Consider the following 17,978-nt stretch of genomic DNA (forward strand, 5'->3'; position numbering starts at 1 on the left):
TCAGACAAGTAGGGAAGAGCTACTGAGATCTCTGATCTGGGCTTGCAAGTTCCCACCGCCTGGGTGACCCGGACAGGACGGCAGCTGTATGTTCTGCTCTTCAGTAGCCTGCCTGAAAATCTCCTTCCTTTACCTTTGGGAAGTTCTCAAAACTTAATCTCACTCTATCCATTGTTCTGCAGCTCCCCCAAATCCTGGGGTGGTAGGAATTTAGTTCCCACACTATGCAGATTCAATCAGGCACTGGATGCCAGGTGACCTTGGCTTCAGGAGTTGGCAAGGGTTTTGCCCTATGCCCAACAGGAGTTCAGTGAGCTTCCCCTTTCCTCCCTCTGCTCTTCCTTGCTCCCCACTGCCTGAAGGCTGCTGCCCTTCACTTCTTCTCTCACTTGAATGAATTCCTTCCTTACCTACACTCGTCTGACCTATTCGAGAATTCTTTCTTTTCTCAGTCATAATCAAGAACCCTCCCCTCCACCCAGGCTGAGGTTTCTCATCTAGTGCACAGGGAGAGACCTCCCCAGGTGCAGCCACCCAGCAATGGAAGGAATGCACAGTTGATGTGTGCAGTGACACAGGTGAATCTCAGACACATCTTGCTGAGTGAAAGAAGCCAGACATAAGAGAGTATTCTTTGGTTACATTTATAGGAAATTCAAAAATAGACAAAAATAGCCCTTGGGTTTGGAAATCCAGATAGTGGTTACCTTCAGGGAGGAAGGCACAGCGATGAATGGGAAAACACCCAAGAAGGGCTTGCAAGGAACTGCTGTTCTATTTCTTGTCCTGAGTGGTAGTTAGAGGTTTTCCTTTGGAAACAATGAATTGAGCCACGCACTAGAGCTCAAAGGATCAACTGTGAAATGCTTTGAAACAGATCCCCCAAATTATGAGGTTTCTTCAGTAGAAAAGTGGGTGCTGTCTACTGTATTCATCAAGATTAGTTTATTCTACACACCTTTCATCATCTTTGAGCTGTTTTATGACTATAAGTTGATGAATACTGATAATGCAAATGATTCTTGTCCAGAAAAATGTACATTGTGTCCGGCAGAGCTGCGGTTGGCTAGTGACCTGTGGATATTGACCCATTTTTCCCCTGTTAAACTGATTTCTTCCAGCATTCCTGGCTGCCTGTATGTATCTGCTTTTTGGATTCTCCTTTGAACCAACCGATTGTAACGTGGTACTGATTCCCTCATTAGTTGAGTTAAATAAAATATTTGACATGTGTTCATTTTATATGTGTATGAAAGGCATGATTGCACCTTTAAAAAACTTGTCCTTTAACAAGATCTGTATGTTTTTCTGTATGTGTGCTAGACTTCAATTTTTTTTTTTTTTTTTTTTTTGAGAGGGCATCTCTCATATTTATTGATCAAATGGTTGTTAACAACAATAAAATTCAGTATAGGGGGGTCAATGCTCAATGTACAATCATTAATCCATCTCAAGCCTAATTCTCGTCAGTCTCCAATCTTCTGAAGCATAACGAACAAGTTCTTACATGGTGAACGAATTCTTACAGAGTGAATAAATTCTTACATGGTGAACAGTACAAGGGCAGTCATCACAGAAACTTTCGGTTTTGATCATGCAATATGAACTATAAACCATCAGGTCAAATATGAATATTCATTTGATTTTTGTACTTGATTTATATGTTGATCCCACATTTCTCCTATTATTATTATTATTTTTATTTTTAATAAAATGCTGAAGTGGTAGGTAGATGCAAGATAAAGGTAGAAAACATAGTTTAGTGCTGTAAGAAGGCAAATGTAGATGATCAGATGATCAGGTGTGTGCCTATGGACTAAGTATTAATCCAGGCTAGACAAGGGCAGCAAAACATCCACGGATGCAGAAGATTTCTCTCAAAACAGGGGGGGTGAGGTTCTGAGCCTCACCTCTGTTGATCCCCAAATTCTCACCTGATGGCCCCCCTGCGACTGTGCCTGTCTTAGGTTGTTCCTCCCTTGAGGAATCTTACCCGTCTCTGGCTAACCAGTCATCTTCCGGGGCCATACAGGGAAATGTAAAGTTGGTAAGTGAGAGAGAAGCCATATTGTTTGCAAAGGTTAGCTTTTTACTTCTTTGCAGATTTATGCCCTGTGGCTTCTATGCCCAGCACTTGTCTCGAGGTATCTTTACCACCTGGAGGAATTATGATACTCGGTAAATTCGATATGAGGCACGAATTCTATTTAAAGTTTGTAATTAGGAAGGAAGAAGAAAAGCTATAGATGTAGCATATGAAGGAAACTTGGGAGGATTGATTATTTCTTTGACATATCTTCTTGTATAGTACCTTAAGTATGTATAGGTTTTAAACTACTAACTAATTTGCACACACATATTGACATAATAGGAATACGGTGACATAAACAAAGCAAATCTATAATTACCAGCCATCTCCAGTGAAGCCAAGAAAACCATTTAGGCACCCTAGGCATTTGTGAAAATTTATCTATGATATGATGGATATTTTCCAACTGTACTTGAACCATCAGACAAATTAAAGCAGCCCATTTCTGGGATCTGTTCACATCCCATATGTTCTTTTAACCATAGATAGTCTATAGTCATGAGATTTTGGGGTGCTACAACTTGCACCCCTCCCAACTCCTGGTTGAGTTCCAACAGACAGATCCGGTCAAATTCGTTGTCTCACTGTATGCACATGCCAGCCTAGACATCTCCCTCCTCCTTCTCATGGCAAGTCCAGGAGATGGTGGGCTGGATGCAGCCACAACCGCAGCATCGTCCGGATCCCTGTGGAGGCTTTTTGATGATCATCCCCCGGCACGAGTCCTCCAGAGAGTGCTGATGCCGGAAGCTCCTCCTCATATCGTATCTTAGTTCATTTTCTGGGTATCCAAGCTAGGCCTTGATCTTCTGCGTAGAAACAAACAGACCCTTTGCCCACACTTTGACATGCCCTCTATACCACTGTGCAGAACTCATTGGAGGTCAGCACACAGTAACTGCTTTTTTTTTTTTTTTTAATTAAGAGAAAGGAATATTATCAGAAAAGAGTACCTCCATAGCTGATCATCTGACACCCTTTAAGTGATCAACATTAAGGATATTTAAAGCATGCGTTGATCTTTGATTTACCAATAGTTTTATCCTGTTAAGGAGTAATCCCCCTTTTCTTTCTTTCTTTCTTTTTTTTTTTTTTTTTTTAAATTTTTAATCTACACTTACCTGAAGAATACTATGTTTACTATGCTCTCCCCTATATCAGGTCCCCCCTAACAACCACATTACGGTTACTGTCCATCAGCTTAGCAAAATGTTGTAGAGTCACTACTTGTCCTCTCTGTGTTGTGCAGCCCACCCTCCCCTTTCTCCCTAACCCCCATGCATGGTAATCTTAATACCCCCCTTCTTCTTCCCCCCCCTTATCCCTCCCTGCCCACCCATCCTCCCCAGTTCCTTTCCCTTTGGTACCTGTTAGTCCATTTTTGGGTTCTGTAATTCTGCTGCTGTTTTGTTCCTTCAGTTTTTCCTTTGTTCCTATACTCCTCAGATGAGTGAAATCATTTGGTATTTCTCTTTCTCCGCTTGGCTTATTTCACTGAGCATAATACTCTCCAGCTCCATCCATGTTGCTGCAAATGGTTGGATTTTTCCACTTCTTATGGCTGAGTAGTATTCCATTGTGTATATGTACCACATCTTCTTTATCCATTCATCTACAGATGGACATTTAGGTTGCTTCCAATTCTTGGCTATTGTAAATAGTGCTGCGATAAACATAGGAGTGCATCTGTCTTTCTCAAACTTGATTGCTGCATTCTTAGGGTAAATTCCTAGGAGTGGAATTCCTGGGTCAAATGGTAGGTCTGTTTTGAGCATTTTGATGCACCTCCATACTGCTTTCCACAATGGTTGAACTAATTTACATTCCCACCAGCAGTGTAGGAGGGTTCCCCTTTCTCCACAGCCTCGCCAACATTTGTTGTTGTTTGTCTTTTGGATGGCAGCTATCCTTACTGGTGTGAGGTGATACCTCATTGTAGTTTTAATTTGCATTTCTCTGATAATTAGCGATGTGGAGCATCTTTTCATGTGTCTCTTGGCCATCTGTATTTCTTTTTTGGAGAACTGTCTGTTCAGTTCCTCTGCCCATTTTTTAATTGGGTTATTTGTTTTTTGTTTGTTGAGGCGTGTGAGCTCTTTATATATTCTGGACGTCAAGCCTTTATCAGATCTGTCATTTTCAAATATATTCTCCCATACTGTAGGGTTCCTTTTTGTTCTATTGATGGTGTCTTTCGCTGTACAGAAGCTTTTCAGCTTAATGTAGTCCCACTTGCTCATTTTTGCTGTTGTTTTCCTTGCCCGGGGAGATATGTTCAAGAAGAGATCACTCATGTTTATGTCTAAGAGGTTTTTGCCTATGTTTTTTTCCAAGAGTTTAATGGTTTCGTGACTTACATTCAGGTCTTTGATCCATTTTGAGTTTACCTTTGTATATGGGGTTAGACAATGGTCCAGTTTCATTCTCCTACATGTAGCTGTCCAGTTTTGCCAGCACCATCTGTTGAAGAGACTGTCATTTTGCCATTGTATGTCCATGGCTCCTTTATCAAATATTAATTGACCATATATGTTTGGGTTAATTTCTGGGGTCTCTAATCTGTTCCACTGGTCTGTGGCTCTGTTCTTGTGCCAGTACCAAATTGTCTTGATTACTATGGCTTTGTAGTAGAGCTTGAAGTTGGGGAGTGAGATCCCCCCTACTTTATTCTTCTTTTTCAGGATTGCTTTGGCTATTCGGGGTCTTTGGTGTTTCCATATGAATTTTTGAATTATTTGTTCCAATTCATTGAAGAATGTTGCTGGTAATTTGAGAGGGATTGCATCAAATTTGTATATTGCTTTTGGCAGGATGGCCATTTTGACGATATTAATTCTTCCTAGCCATGAGCATGGGATGAGTTTCCATTTATTAGTGTCCCCTTTAATTTCTCTTAAGAGTGACTTGTAGTTTTCAGAGTATAAGTCTTTCACTTCCTTGGTTAGGTTTATTCCTAGGTATTTTATTCTTTTTGATGCAATGGTGAATGGAATTGTTTTCCTGATTTCTCTTTCTATTGATTCGTTGTTAGTGTATAGGAAAGCTACAGATTTCTGTGTGTTGATTTTGTATCCTGCAACTTTGCTGTATTCCGATATCAGTTCTAGTAGTTTTGGAGTGGAGTCTTTAGGGTTTTTTATGTACAGTATCATATCATCTGCAAATAGTGACAGTTTAACTTCTTCTTTACCAATCTGGATTCCTTGTATTTCTTTGTTTTGTCTGATTGCCGTGGCTAGGACCTCCAGTACTATGTTAAATAACAGTGGGGAGAGTGGGCATCCCTGTCTGGTTCCCGATCTCAGTGGAAATGCTTTCAGCTTCTCGCTGTTCAGTATAATGCTGGCTGTGGGTTTATCATATATGGCCTTTATTATGTTGAGGTACTTGCCCTCTATTCCCATTTTGCTGAGAGTTTTTATCATGAATGGATGTTGAATTTTGTCAAATGCTTTTTCAGCATCTATGGAGATGATCATGTGGTTTTTGTCTTTCTTTTTGTTGATGTGGTGGATGATGTTGATGGATTTTCGAATGTTGTACCATCCTTGCATCCCTGGGATGAACCCCACTTGGTCATGGTGTATGATCCTTTTGATATACTGTTGAATTCTGTTTGCTAATATTTTATTGAGTATTTTTGCATCTACGTTCATCAGGGATATTGGTCTGTAATTTTCTTTTTTGGTGGGGTCTTTGCCTGGTTTTGGTATTAGGGTGATGTTGGCTTCATAGAATGAGTTTGGGAGTATTCCCTCTTCTTCTATTTTGTGGAACACTTTAAGGAGAATGGGTATTATGTCTTCTCTGTGTGTCTGATAAAATTCCGAGGTAAATCCGTCCGGCCCCGGGGTTTTGTTCTTGGGTAGTTTTTTGATTACTGTTTCAATTTCTTTGCTTGTAATTGGTTTGTTTAACTTTTGTGTTTCTTCCTTGGTCAGTCTTGGGAGGTTGTATTTTTCTAGGAAGTTGTCCATTTCTTCTAGGTTTTCCAGCTTGTTGGCATATAGGTTTTCATAGTAGTCTTTAATAATTCTTTGTATTTCTGTGGAGTCTGTCGTGATTTTTCCATTCTCATTTCTGATTATGTTGATTTGTGTTGACTCTCTTTTTCTCTTAATAAGTTGGGCTAGAGGCTTATCTATTTTGTTTATTTTCTCAAAGAACCAGCTCTTGGTTTCGTTGATTTTTGCTATTGTTTTATTCTTCTCAATTTTGTTTATTTCTTCTCTGATCTTTATTATGTCCCTCCTTCTGCTGACTTTAGGCCTCATTTGTTCTTCTTTTTCCAGTTTTAATAATTGTGATGTTAGACTATTCATTTGGGATTGTTCTTCCTTCTTCAAGTGTGCCTGGATTGCTATATACTTTCCTCTTAAGACTGCTTTCGCTGCATCCCACAGAAGTTGGGGCTTAGTGTTGTTGTTGTCATTTGTTTCTATATATTCCTTGATCTCTATTTTGATTTGTTCATTGATCCATTGATTATTTAGTAGCATGTTGTTAAGCCTCCATGTGTTTGTGAGCCTTTTTGTTTTCTTTGTAGAATTTATTTCTACTTTCATACCTTTGTGGTCTGAAAAATTGGTTGGTAGAATTTCAATATTGTGGAATTTACTGAGGCTCTTTTTGTGAGCTAGTATGTGGTCTATTCTAGAGAATGTTCCATGTGCACTTGAGAAGAATGTATATCCTGTTGCTTTTGGATGTAAAGTTCTATAGATGTCTATTAGGTCCATCTGTTCTAGTGTGTTGTTCAGTGCCTGTGTGTCTTTACTTATTTTCTGCCCGGTGGATCTATCCTTTGGGGTGAGTGGTGTGTTGAAGTCTCCTACAATGAATGCATTGCAGTCTATTTCCCTCTTTAGTTCTGTTAGTATTTGCTTCACATATGCTGGTGCTCCTGTATTGGGTGCATATATATTTAGAATGGTTATATCCTCTTGTTGGACTAAGCCCTTTATCATTATGTAGTGGCCTTCTTTATCTCTTGTTACTTTCTTTGTTTTGAAGTCTATTTTGTCTGATATTAGTACTGCAACCCCTGCTTTCTTCTCACTGTTGTTTGCCTGAAATATGTTTTTCCATCCCTTGACTTTTAGTCTATGCTTATCTTTGGGTTTAAGGTGAGTTTCTTGTAAGCAGCATATAGATGGGTCTTGCTTTTTTATCCATTCTATTACTCTATGTCTTTTGATTGGTGCATTAAGTCCATTTACATTTAGGGTGACTATTGAAAGATATGTACTTATTGCCATTGCAGGCTTTAGATTCGTGGTTACCAAAGGTTCAAGGTTAGCTTCTTTAGTATCTTACTGCCTAACTTAGCTCGCTTATTGAGCTGTTATATACACTGTCTGGAGAGTCTTTTCTTCTCTCCCTTCTTATTCCTCCTCCTCCCTTCTTCATATGTTGTGTGTTTTGTTCTGTGCTCTTTTTAGGGGTGCTCCCATCTAGAGCAGTCCCTGTAGGATGCCCTGTAGAGGTGGTTTGTGGGAAGCAAATTCCCTCAGCTTTTGCTTGTCTGGGAATTGTTTGATCCCACCATCATATTTAAATGATAGTCGTGCTGGATACAGTATCCTTGGTTCAAGGCCCTTCTGTTTCATTGCATTAAGTATATCATGCCATTCTCTTCTGGCCTGTAGGGTTTCTGTTGAGAAGTCTGATGTTAGCCTGATTGGTTTTCCTTTATAGGTGACCTTTTTCTCTCTAGCTGCCTTTAAAACTCTTTCCTTGTCCTTGATCCTTGCCATTTTAATTATTATGTGTCTTGGTGTTGTCCTCCTTGGATCCTTTCTGTTGGGGGTTCTGTATAATTCCATGGTCTGTTCGATTATTTCCTCCCCCAGTTTGGGGAAGTTTTCAGCAATTATTTCTTCAAAGACCCTTTCTATCCCTTTTCCTCTTTCTTCCTCTTCTGGTATCCCTATAATACGAATGTTTTTCCTTTTGTATTGGTCACATATTTCTCTTAGTGTTGTTTCATTCCTGGGGATCCTTTTATCTCTCTCTATGTCAGCTTCTATACGTTCCTGTTCTCTGGCTTCTATTCCTTCAATGGCCTCTTGCATCTTATCCATTCTGCTTATAAATCCTTCCAGGGATTGTTTCACTTCTGTGATCTCTTTCCTGACATCTGTGATCTCCTTCCGGACTTCATCCCACTGCTCTTGCATTTTTCTCTGCATCTCATCCCACTGCTCTTGCATTTTTCTCTGCATCTCATCCCATTGCTCTTGCATTTTTTTCTGCATCTCTGTCAGCATGTTCATGATTTTTATTTTGAATTCTTTTTCAGGAGGACTAGTTAGGTCTGTCTCCTTCTCAGGTGTTGTCTCTGTGATCTTTGTCTGCCTGTAGTTTTGCCTTTTCATGGTGATAGAGATAGTCTGCAGAGCTGGTACAAGTGACCGCTGGAAGAGCTTCCCTTCTTGTTGGTTTGTAGCCTTTTCCTGGGAGAATAGCGACCTCTAGTGGCTTGTGCTGGGCAGCTGTGCGCAGACAGGGCTTCTGCTTCCTGCCCAGTTGCTTTGGGGTTTATCTCCACTGTTGCTGTGGGCTTGGCCTGGCTGGGGCTGTTCCTCCAAAATGGTGGAGCCCCGTTAGAGGGGGAGCAGCCAGGAGACTATTTATCTCCGTAAGGGGCCTCTGTGCTCCCTGCTGCCCAGGGGGTTAGAGTGCCCAGAGATCCCCAGATTCCCTGCTTCTGGTCTAAGTGACCTGTCCTGCCCCTTTAAGATTTCCAAAAAGCACTCTCCAAACCAAAACAACAACAGCAACAATGAGAGAGGGAACAGAAAGGAAAAAAAAAAAGAAAAAACACGCGATTTTTTTTTTTTTTTCCTCAGGTGCCTGTCCCAGGCACCCGCGCACTGGTCCTGCTGCCCTGTCTCCCTAGCACCAGGGTCCCTGTCCTTTCAAGGCTTCCAAAAAGCACCCACCCACCGGTCCCGCAGGGAAGGAACGCTCAATATTCTTTGTCCTCAGGCACTGGTCCCACGCACCCGCTCACCAGTCCTGCCGCCCTGCCTCCCTAGCACCGGGGTCCCTGTCCCTTCAAGGCTTCCAAAAAGCACTTGGCAAAAAGAGAGAAAAAAAAGGGGAGAAACGCGCGATTTCTTCCGTCCTCAGGTGCTGGTCTCAGGCACCCACCCACCGGTCCCACAGGGAAAAATGCGGGATATTCTTTGTCCTCAGGTGCCGGTCCCAGGCACCCGCTCACCAGTCCCGCCGCCCTGCCTCCCTAGCACCGGGGTCCCTGTCCCTTTTAGGCTTCCAAAAAGCACTCGCAGAAAAGAGAAAAAAAAAAGGGGGAAAAACGCGCGATTTCCTCTGTCCTCAAGTGCCGGTCTCAGGCACCCGCCCACCGGTCCCGCAGGGAAAAACGGGGGATATTCTTTGTCCTCAGGCGCCGGTCCCAGCCACCCGCTCACCAGTCCCGCCACCGTGCCTCCCTAGCACTGGGGTCCCCGTCCCTTCAAGGCTTCCAAAAAGCGCTTGCCATAAAGAGAAAAAAAAAAAGGGGAAAAACGCGCGACCTCCTCCGTCCTCAGGCACCGGTCTCAGGCACCCGCCCCCAGGTCTCGCAGGGAGAAACGCGGGATATTCTTTGTCCTCCGGCGCTGTTCCCAGGCACCTCCTCACCGGTCCCGCCACCCTGCCTCCCCAGCAACGGGGGCCCGTCCCTCTAAGGCTTCCAAAAAGCGCTCGCCAAAAAAAAAAACTGCTCCGGTTTCTCTCCACCCGCCGGGAGCCGGGGGGAGGGGCGCTCGGGTCCCGCCGGGCTGGGGCTTGTATCTTACCCCCTTCACAAGGCGCTGGGTTCTTGCAGGTGTGGATGTGGTCTGGATGTTGTCCTGTGTCCTGTGGTCTCTATTTTAGGAAGATTTTTCTTTGTTATATTTTCATAGCTCTATGTGTTTTTGGGAGGAGATTTCCACTGCTCTACTCACGCCGCCATCTTGGCTCCCCCGACTTCAATTTTTTTTTAAGTTAAAAGTTAAATGTAAAAGGGCAGGAAAGGGCACTGTGAGTTCCATCTAAGTCTGCTATCATCAAGCCCTTCAATTCCTGGGCAGCATGGGGCCAGGCCAACTGCCAAGGCCCATAGTCTCCCCAGAGTGGGTTGGCAGAGAATGACAGACTTCCTCGGCCTGGAAGGGGAGCTGAGCCTGCAGCCTCAGAGCCAGACCAGAGGGACCGAACTTCAGTCACTGAATCCACAAGGAAGCGTGGCGTCCAAGCGGGTCTCTGCTCCTCCGCTAGCTAGATGTAGGACTTGCTGCTGCCTTCCCCTGGTTCCCAGCAGGGGGAGCACTATTATTATTTGATTAATTCACAAAACAGAAGACCTGGCTGGGGCAATTGGGCTTGAAGTAAGGTTCTCCTAGGGAGAGTAAATCTGAAACCAGAGCAATGAACCAGGAAGGAGAAGCCGCTGTGTCTGACATTTAGCACCGGCCTCGCCAGGGAATTCCTGCCTCTGCCATTATATTAAAGAAAGCTGCGCAAAATCAGCCTTGCAAGAAGCCAGGGGCAGCGGGTGGGTGGTGGACGACCGCCCTTCTTTGGTACCCACCCCATATTCCTCCTGGGGCTCTGACCCCAGTGAAGGTTGACAGATGGCTAGCAGAAAGATGTGGGTTTTGATTTTGACCCCTCACTTCTGCAAACCAGCTGAGGTGGCTCTGGACCTGACCTTCCCGGCCTCGGGGTGGGACCACGCTCTACCCCAGAGCTGAGCCCCTTGTTGGGCATCCGTGAGAAGTGTTAGGGGGGGCCAAGGAGCGACGGGGGGCAGCACCCAGGCTTCATCCTCACTCAGCCTCTCTCACTCAGCTGTTAGTCATCTTCTTTGTCTTCAGAATTAACCAAACCTCATGGAACTGGAAACAGAAGCTCTGCAAGGACCGGCCAACCCCCCATGGGGGAAGCGGCCACAGGCAGCTATTGGTGACATTCAAGCCGGCCCTTGGGGGCCTTACTTCCCACCCCCAGGAGCTTTTCAAAGTATTTCTCAAAAGTGAGTCTCAGCTGGGGAAGGATCGAGGCCACAATTCTGTTGCTAAGGGAAATGAGATTTTCCCTCTACACCCACCATTCAAAAGATTGTGATCAGCACCCCATCCCTCAGAAACTCTTGGAAATGAGGCATCTCTTGGACAATCTAAATCCTATTTTGTTTTAAGGATCCCCCTAAGGAAGGAGTGCTCCATTTTCTCCTGCCATTCTGGAATTCCTCCCCAGATGGGTGGCTGGGGTTCCGGGAGCCTGAGCAAGGTGGAAACAACACGGCCGACTGTTACCACCCCGAACACAGCCAGACCCGTCGAGCTCACACATCCGGGCCCCTCTTCCCGCTTTTAAAACGGAGACAACAATCCCAAAAGGGAATCACTTGTGTTAGACCACGAGGCAGCAAGCCAAGACTTAACATGTAATCAAATTGCAGCTTCAACCCTCCTCAGATATGAGACTTCAACTGGGCCAACCTGGAATTTCCTGGGCAGCGCTAGGACATTTACTAATAGGAACCTTCTGTTGACCTTGTGGAGGACCTTGCCTGAAACAATGCCTTCTTTGCTAATAATTTCCTTTTGCCCCTGTTCTGTCTCTGCCTTTATATACCTTTCCTGTCCTGAGCTGCTTTCTAAGTGCTGGATGGGATGCTGCCTGATTCATAAGTCATTGAATAAAGCCTGTGTGATCTTTAAATTAAACTCAGAGGAATTTTGTTTTTTAACAGATTTGGTGGCAGTCTGTTAAAGGAGACTTCCAGTGTCTTCAACGACAAAGAGAAACACAGGAATGGATGGCACCCTGTGAGCGCTCTGAGTTCACTCCTTTCTCACTGTCACTGAGGTTGGTGGGTAAGTTCTCTCTTGATTCCAAGTCCCCCTCCCTTTGCATTACACTCCTGATCCAACAGGTTTTCCTTTACAGGGCAGGTCAGCTTGAGCTGCCAAAGAGTTCTGCTCGGAGCCCATTTGAATTGGCAGTTCTCACTGCAACCCAGCTAGGGTGGTAGATGGTTCTGCCTGGGGTCAAGCCCTTAACCTTTCAAGCCACAGTTCCCAGGTTTTTTTAGTAGAAAGTCCCAGCCCTTGATTCTTTCCCCAGATTCCACACTGGGACCTGTTAGTGGCAGCTGTGGTGTTCCATCTGTTTGGAATCAGCCCACAGTTCCCCTTCCTTGGGGGGCTGCTGGTTCAAGCCTTTCCCCAGTCCAGGGTTCCCCAGGAATTGGTGGTGGTACAAAAGGGCCTTCTCTTGCATGGGTCGCAGTAACATCTCTTGGTTACTGCTGATCTGTTGAGGTGCACAAATTTATTTGTCTTGTTTTATGTAGATAAAAGCTAACTGCTAATAGGCATCTCAGAAGCCAAATAGCCACAAAATTGGTGGGCACAGATCAAGTATTTAAGAGTTCTTCGAGCACTCACCACCTAATGCAAAGACTCCAGGGTTAAGCTAGTCATGAAGCAGGTAGACTGACACTAGATCACCCACCAACCTCAAGTAATTCCCTGCACCGTGAGGTACAGTATGAGACACCGTGTAATCCTAACCCTGTGTACACCCCTCTTAGGTATTAATCTGGCCCCAAGAAGCTTCAAGGCTTAGCTAAACCATAAATAAATGGCAAAGATGGGATCCTTAATTTCTAAAGAGTCATGAACTGGCATGCCTCTTTATTTATGTCTGAGAACTGTGGTCCTGGAAGCTATACAGATTACAAAAATGGCAAAGATCTTACTAAACAACCTAGAATTACAATGGCGTCAGGGGCAATTAGACAAGACCATTTACTTAAGAAGTGCACTTACAAGAAGGGCTCCCATATCGAACAAACAGAATAGGATGCCTATTTTAACTGGACTGCAGCAGCCTCCAAAAGGTTTCAAAACTCCAAAATAGCTTCATTGAAAGATTTTTTGTAAAAGGCTAATTAATGAAAAATTAAAGACACAAGAGGTACCTAAAACAGAAGACCGTAAGACTGACGTCTTCCTGCTTCCCTCTATCCCCCTTTATTTCCTGTATTTCATTCTAGTTTTCCTCTGTGTGAGTTGTCTTTACATGACCACAAACAAATGTCCACTAAGTGAATGGCATTACAGATGCCCCCAGAACCTACTTTCAAAGGATGGCCTCCATATGAGCCCCTCCCAGAGCTGATGAGATTCTGAGGGATTTTTCTGTTAAACTGATACATTATTCCCTTAAACAGCCAAGGGAAAACTAAAATTTAAATTTAAAAAAAAGAAAAAAACCTTGCCAAATTCTAGTAATACCAGAGCTACACTCTCCACTTTAAACCCCATTCAGAACCTGCTGATAGGATCCTGGAAGAACTGGCAGAAGCTGGCTAAAGGCCTTCTCCTCGAAGCTAAATGTACCCAGACAGAAAGAAAAGCATTCCAACATAGTTGGATGGGTATGTCATGCCTTTGACATCCAGGCTACAACCCAATTCTTTGAGGAATTGAAAGCAACTGCCTTTATCTTACAAATCTTAACAGAACTGGAAATAGAGCTCTAGAGGCAATTCAGAGTTTACCTATTTCTTTTACCGATTCCAAAGCCTTTCCTATTTATCTCAAAATACTTATAAATTATTGGCCTTAAGAAACCAAGATCTTAGTGACTGTGAACTTGGTGACAAGTAGTGATTTTACAGCATCTTACTATGTTGATGGACAGTGACTGTGAACGGGGATGTGGGGGGGACTTGGTGAAGGGAGGAACCTAGTAACCATAATGTCCTTCATGTAATTGTAGATTAATGATACCAAAAAAAAAAAAAAAAAAGAAACCAAAGTCTTTCTTGGAGGAATGTGCATCCTTTCCCTGTGTCCTTGAGATGAAAATATTAAAAGTAAAAACCTCATGGAGGTAATTCTTATCAGAAGTAGAACAAAAGGGGGGAAGTTCATTTGAAATTGAGATGTACGAAAAATCACATGTCTTCTCCACAAATATTAGTAGAAAAAACATTAGCCATCTAAGTAGGTAACCTTAACTTACTCTATTTGCCAGAAAAAGTTTGGATCTAACTATTCTTTAATAAACTAGTATTTTGCAATGTCATACCTGGCTCACGGCTAAATGTTTTTTTAATTTTAAAAAGAGACCAATTGCTATAAGGTCTCTGTTTATATGTTTATATGTGTCTATATATGTATGTTGTGGATATGTGGCATTTTCTACCTCTGGATGCTATTGGTAAAATTAATTTGTAAAGAGCTCTATTTATAAGGTTTAACAATAAGCACTTATGAATTAGGTATTTCTAAATCTTAAAAATATAATAAAAATTAACCCAAAGGAATTTCAGGTTCACATGATCTGGGAAAATACTTGGTAATAAAGCTAATTTAAATTTATTTGTTAGGCTGTAGGAAGGAAAAACAAGGACATGCAAACAGAACAGAGAGATGCCATAGGGGGAGAACAGACCAGACCCCAAGGTCCGTGCCTTACATGGAAAGGGGACAGCTCTTCCTGAATTCCATCCTGATGTGCCAACTAAGACCCGGATGTCAGCCTCCTCCCTCTTGGAAGGAAAAAAAGTTTCTAGTTGTCTATTATGTCACCTTTAGCCAATCATACCTCTCCACGCCCCCTAGGATAGCTTGCCCACTCCTCCCCCTCCTAACCCCTTATAAGCCCCCACCTCCCTGACCCAGCGTGACTTTCCCGGCCTGTAATACCCAGACCAGGGAACATCACCGGGAGTTGCACTCAAATAAACTACCTGGCCCTTCGTTGCCTCTCTTCGCCTGCTTATTTCGGCTAAAATTTATCTTACATTATTGATTTAAAAATAGGCATGTCTTCAGATTTCCCAGTATTAAATATAATGAAGATAACTTTTATTCTACCCAGGTTTGTTAGTCAAATAAGTCATGGGTTTACTAATCAAATTAGTTCATGTTATCTGTTACAAAACTTGGCAACAAGAAAAATAGCCTGGGACAATGGCTGACTTTGTTTACTATCTCATGAAGTTTTTTTGTACAATCTAAACATAACTGATAGGATCAAATAAACTGAATAGATATAAGTAAAATAAAAAGTCTTTCAGTGAACTTTTAAACAGTTTCTCCAATCTTTTTGGTAACCTGAAATCTTGAAGTTTTGCTGAGTTAAGTGATGAGTTAAATTCATTGAATAATCAGATCATTCCCAAATGAGATAAAAGGTATTTGAATTTATTGGTAAACATATTATGCCATACTGAGATTTTTTCTGTGAAAAAAAAACGTGTCTATAAATCATAAAAAGCATTTATAAGTCTGACAGTTCACAGAATGTAATGTAAAAGACAGTTCACTGTTGTTTACCTCTTAGTTAAGGTTACTAAGGGTTAAGAATTCTATGTAATGTATGTGATTAAAGGTGTGGGAAATGCCTCCCGTATGTAAGAGAAGCAGGACATGTGCTTTTGGTAAAAGAAGGTATGAACAATAGAAATGCATTTTTGTTGACAGAGAAAGTCCTAAAGTGATGCTGATTATTTAAAGAGGGAAAACACAGGACACATCTTAATTAAAACTGCAAGCTGATGAAGATTTATGGAAAAGGAATCTTGGAAAAGTAATTTTAATGTGTTGTCAAGCTGGCCAAATTAAAATGAATTTATTTTAAAATAGGTTTTAATACCAAAAGAACACTGGTGCAAAAGTAGAATTTGATCTTTCTGTTAAAAGGACCAAGTTTACTTAAATTTTTGGTCTTCTCTTAAGAAATTCTAAACAGGGGTTTTTCTTTACCTTCAATGTTATTTGTCTATAAAAGCAAAGATGCTGTTGTGTCTTTATCAGGTCTTAGATTACTTTAAAAAAACTGAATCTTTGCAATATTAAACGAGCTAAGGCTTTTTACAACTATTTAATTTTCAGTATTTGCCTCTGAAGTCTGTCACTTTGGCTAAAAGGATAGCTAAATATTGTTTCACAGTGACCTATGATCCCATTTGACCAAGTGTCCAAAGCTGTCCATATTGTTGATAAGCTTCCCCAAAATCAGATACTAAAGGTAGTCTTTCTGACCTTGAACTAACTTGGGATTTTTCTGAGGGTCGCTGGAACTTCTCAAGATTTGTTCCCTCTCCTTATTAAAAGGAGATGTTAAACTAACTAGGATTTTTTGGTATGTTAAATTACATGGAAAGCATTGTCAAATAAAAAGTAATACTAAGCCTTCTTTATCCTGTTAGGTATAAGCGCTCCAGAAATTATGTGAAATTCCTGGAAATCTGATATGCCCTGGTGTAATGTTACCAGGCAACATTCTAGTTATTATTTTAAAATGTTATATGATACAAAAATAACTGTATTTCCTTCTCAATTGCATTATAATGACCTCTCATCAGATCTTTAACCAGGGCCATTTTAAGTCTTTCATCATTTGCAGATAGTTATTGTTTAACTCAGCTGCTTTTACAAAAAAACCCTTGAAAAGTGTTTCATCTTCAAGGAGATTCATGGAAAGGACTTTAAGGTTTCTGATCACCTTCAGATCATAAAACTGAGCTAGGTGAAAATTTTCAGAACTGGTGGAAAAACTGGATTCTAGCAGAGCAAGAGTTAATAACATGGGACTGCATGAATTGAAGAGGATGATTATGATTTTTATGACTCTTTGAAACATGGCTGGTTCTCTAATGTTTGCTTTTCCAGACTTAAGGAAACTTTTTCTCTATGACTTGCAGCAATTTGGTAAACTCTACCTTTGTAAACAAAGATGAAACATGTACTTTCCTCCCTTGCTGATCCCTCCAAAATTCAGGATTTCTTTTCATGGTGATACAGTTAGCTATTTGCTATTCAATGAGCATCTTTCCTCCCTATAACAACATTGGAAATGTTAGCTATATTACCAAAGCTTTGACTGGATTTCCATGTTTGAGAGAGATGTACATAGACTCAGATACGATCAGACCGCTTTAAGGAACTGCTTGAAAAAAATCAGCCTGGTAACTTGCCTACAAGTTTTCAGGAAAGCAATCTTAGAGAGTTGATATGGTCAACCACTCTTCTTGCTGCCCTTACATAAATGATCAGGTCAAGTTTAATACAAATTATTTTTACTGTGACTCTCTGTGGTAAAACCTGGGGATGACTGTAGAGAGAAAAGTTATGTTTATGCCTTTGTCTACATTAGATTCTAATCCTGTTCAATGTTTTTGAAGTTCTGTAAAATACCTGTTAACTGGACTGGATCCTGAAATCTGGTTTCCTTAAAAATCTGATTATGACTCTCCAAACTGGTATCACTAGTTTTCTCCCACCCTTCTGAATGGAAATTACTGAGAACAATATTGCCTTTGAATCTCCTGGAAGGGACTAAATCAGGTCCTCCTCACTAACCAGAGGGCAGCCAAACTTCAGTGACTTAAACCTTGGGTATGCATCTCACTGCTGAAGAAGGTTCCCCCTGATATCTAGTCTTATGCAAGCTTTGGAGACCTCCAAATCCAGGTGACTAGAAAGGGCAGTAGCTAACACCAAGGTAGACTGCCCCAGGACACCAGATCAAGACTTCGTATTTTGCTAAACATGAAACCTTTTCTCTGGCAATGGCCTAGAAATATAACGGCATGAACCATATCTCTCAGACCGTTGCTAAGGGGGTAGCCTTTGCCTTTCAGACTGCTGGACTTGTCATAAAAACACCCATCTGTCCACTAACAGTGCCACCTTAGTGGGAGTGGTTAGTACCCTGGCAGGCTGTCCCTCAGGGTTATCATTCTGCTTGAGCTTATGAATGCCTAGATAGCTGGCACATAGCAGGACAATACCTCTGAGATTATCTGACTGTGCCCCTAACTGTCATAAGTGCAATAAGGCGTCTCATTGACCGGCTCTTCTGAACTTACATC

Source organism: Manis javanica, chromosome 4, assembly GCF_040802235.1.
Source record: "Manis javanica isolate MJ-LG chromosome 4, MJ_LKY, whole genome shotgun sequence".
Classification (NCBI taxonomy): Eukaryota; Metazoa; Chordata; class Mammalia; order Pholidota; family Manidae; genus Manis; species Manis javanica.